We start from the raw sequence: 3896 nt of genomic DNA, 5'->3' as shown, positions 1-3896 counted from the left end.
CCTGTCAAGCTCAGGCCATGACAAAGCCTTACCTTAAACAAATAATTGGTCCAATATTCCAAAAGATTGGAACCCATCGAGAAAATACCATTCGTTTAGTGGATTTACGAGGGGCTTGGTTTGAAATAATTGCCTTTTTGACACTTGCCCGTTTCTCCGATCTTTGTCGAGTTCAATAAAAGGATGCGTGCACTAACACCGGGATAGCAGGAATTATGTGCAACTTATTACAGCAATATCAGCACCCCTCGGGATAGCAGGAAGGGATAGCAAGACTTTCTCTGAGAATGCTTGAATTCTGCTGATTCGTAAAGAAAATTTGTTTCTGATGAGGTTGTTGCTAATGTTAATACCAGGGTTAAGTCTTGAGAATGAATTCAATTAGAAGATGTCAAAAAAAGTATTCTCGCAACCTCTTTGATAATTTGAAGGTTAGCAAGAGTTAACTTTAAACCTAGATCTTGCTAACGGGATTAATCTACATCTTGTTCATGCTAAGGGAGTTGATTTTATATTATTCTTGCCAATGTGGTTATTGATACATTATTCATGCTAACGGAGTTAATTTTCATGCTGTTTATGCCAAGGGAGTTAATTGATACATTGTTCAGGCTAAAAAGATGAATTTATGTACTCTTCTTCCTAATGGAGTCAATTTATCCTCCCTTAGTAAGCCATTTGTCAAGAAGCAACCAGAGAGGACAAATAATTAAATTGGTCACTTAAATTGAAATCGAAATCTTGCCACTGATATCAGGCCTCATTCAAAATTGAAGAGGATATCTCAAAAATGACAAGAAAGATCATGGTTTACTCATGGGCCAATCTGAACAGAAACAACATACGCAAGAAAGAAGGAAAAATGCATTATGGATATTATATTAAGTGACACAACAAAATGAAGAGTACATCAAGTCCTGCCAAAGAAGTTCATAGTGTGATAAAGATATTGAATGCCATGTTGTGTCACTTAATGCCGGTAGCAGGATCATAACTCCTGTAGCAGAGTCATGCTTCAATCATTCAAGATCATGACTTGACCGTTTCCTCTGTATCTTAACAGGGCTTGCCAAGGAGGTTAATATCTTGCTAGGGATGTTAGTTTCACACCATGGCATTCAATACCTTAATCACACAATGAGCTTCTTTGGCAGGGCTTGATGTACTCTTCATTTTGTTGTATCACTTAATGCCGGTAGCAGGATCTTAACTCCTGTAGCAGAGTCATGCTTCAATCATTCAAGATCATGACTTGACCGTTTCCTCTGTATCTTAACAGGGCTTGCCAAGGAAGTTAATATCTTGCTAAGGATGTTAGTTTCACAACATGGCATTCAATACCTTAAGAACACAATGAACTTCTTTGGCAGGGCTTGATGTACTCTTCATTTTGTTGTGTCACTTAATGCCGGTAGCAGGATCTTAACTCCTGTAGCAGAGTCATGCTTCAATCATTCAAGATCATGACTTGACCGTTTCCTTTGTTTCTGAACAGGGCTTGCCAAGGAGGTTAATATCTTGCTAGGGATGTTAGTTTCACACCATGGCATTCAATACCTGAATCACACAATGAACTTCTTTGGCAGGGCTTGATGTACTCTTCATTTTGTTGTATCACTTAATGCCGGTAGCAGGATCTTAACTCCTGTGGCAGAGTCATGCTTCAATCATTCAAGATCATGACTTGACCGTTTCCTTTGTATCTGAACAGATACTGCTACCGGCATTAAGTGACATAACAAAATGAAGAGTACATCAAGCCCTGCCAAAGAAGTTCATAGTGTGATTAAGATATTGAATGATTTAATTGACATCTTGCTATAAGGGTTAAAATCTTGCTACTTTAGATGTTAGAGGTTCATGGCAAAATGGGAATTTTTTTTAAGTTCTGACAAGGAACTTCAATGAGATTTTCAGTCAGAAATGAAAGTAACTGTTTTAGCAAGATATTTATTCCCTTAGCTAGCCTTTTGTCAAGAGGTAACCATGAGAGACAAACACGATTGAATATCATGTCCGTGATATTAAGCCTCTTCTGAGGATGATCAATATGTCGCAGGTTCAGCTAAGGAAGTTACTTCATGGTTTTTTCATTGGATTCTCTGTCAGGGATGAAACTAACTTCCTTAGCAAGATATTTAACTCCTTTAGCAAGATATTGAACAATTGAATCGAAATTTTGCCACGGGAGTTAAAATCCTGCTACGGGAGTTACTATCTTACATTAACATTAAGTCTCCATCAAAACAGAGATAATGCCTCAATATTTTTTAAATTCTGTATTTGAATAAGACTAGCATTGATTTTAGTGCCACTATTATGAGTTTGGTTGCAGTGTCGAAAACGATTCTCCCATCCTTACTAATTAAATCTAGTAATGGCATAAATGTGATATGAATTCTATTTGATAACTAAAAGTTAGAACATTAGAACATACCGAACTTAAGTAAACCGAAGTTCAATCTCATTGGTAGCATGTGCTTCCCGTAATTTATAAAATAAAAAAGAGATGACTCAGGTAAGAGAAATATGTATTTCATATGAAATTATTGAATATGAAATACACAAGTTCACGAAGCCTTACTCCTTCTGCGTAATACACCTCGTCCTGATGGAACTTCACCTGCATTTCGCATGTTTCGGCATGTCTTGCGATCTTGCATTCCGAATGCTGACCTTAACCGATCAGTAGATTTGGATACCTCTCATCTTCGTTGACAAAGAAATCAAAAGATGCAAAAGGCTTACCATGACCGTCATACTCGTCCTTTGTCTGACTTAATCCAGGGCACACAAGTTTATGTTCAAAACCCCAAAACCAGAAAATGGCAACCTGGTGGATTAAATTTAGCAAAATATCCAAGAGGGCATTCATACTCCATTCCCTTAGACGGAAAAAGTATCCGACGCAACCGTCGTTTCTTAAAGCCCTTATCCGCCTCTTCTACTTCCAACCCAACCCCCGACCATTCACTCAATCGCACTCAACAACTTCCTCGAAGATCTCCCTGTATTCACAAACAACTGCGTCGTTTCCCAATACATTGAGATCTCCCATTGGGGAGGAGGATGTAGTATCATTTCAATCCCTTCTGATATCCGTACTTCCCTTACCCGACTCTACAACTTGCCTCTCATATCGATACCCTCAACTGATCAACAATACACAGATGGAGATAATCCGGTTTTTATAGACAGAGATACGAAATACATACACACGTTCTCATTATCATGTCTCGTGTCTTCAAGTAGGGACTAGCCTTCGCACATCTTCCATCTTGTTCCACTACAAATCCTCAATAGATGGACTCATCTCGTCTACAGCTGAATCTTCAAATTCTTGACCAAACAAGGCTTTAATCTGAGGTTCCACATCCGGGCATTTGACCAGAACTCTATTGGCTTTCACATTGTTTGATCCACTTCCCTGGGAAGTGAACGATCCGCTCACCGCCCATCCAAGGCAATGTCTTGAAGCATAAGGGGTTTCTGCGGCCCCTCAACCACTTGGAGGGGGCGGTGAGCTGCCAAAACATTCACTCCTATCAGTAACCCAAGGTCAGCATTCGCTTCTTTATCGGTATATCTTGCAAATGTTCTTGTTATATCCACTGCAGAAACCGGTAATTCACTCTTGGTAAAGGCCACTGGCAGGCAGATTCGATTGTCCTCGTTTAAGTCCATTATCTCCAAATTGTCCACCGCTTGTGTCAACATCCTTTTTTTTTCTTTGCAATCCATTGTTGTGAGACTAATCTCTGTGGGGCGTCCGCTTATACCAAGGTCTCTCAAAAATTTGTTGCTAATGAAGCAGTTGCTTGCAAAATTGTCCAAGCCAGCGTAAGTTGTAACATGAAGGCAGCTTCCTTTGACTCGAATTTTGACAGGAATCAATG

This window comes from Tigriopus californicus, chromosome 2, assembly GCF_007210705.1.
Source record: "Tigriopus californicus strain San Diego chromosome 2, Tcal_SD_v2.1, whole genome shotgun sequence".
NCBI lineage: Eukaryota > Metazoa > Arthropoda > Copepoda > Harpacticoida > Harpacticidae > Tigriopus > Tigriopus californicus.
The sequence above is the reverse complement of the archived record's forward strand: the minus strand, read 5'-3'. Positions refer to the sequence as shown.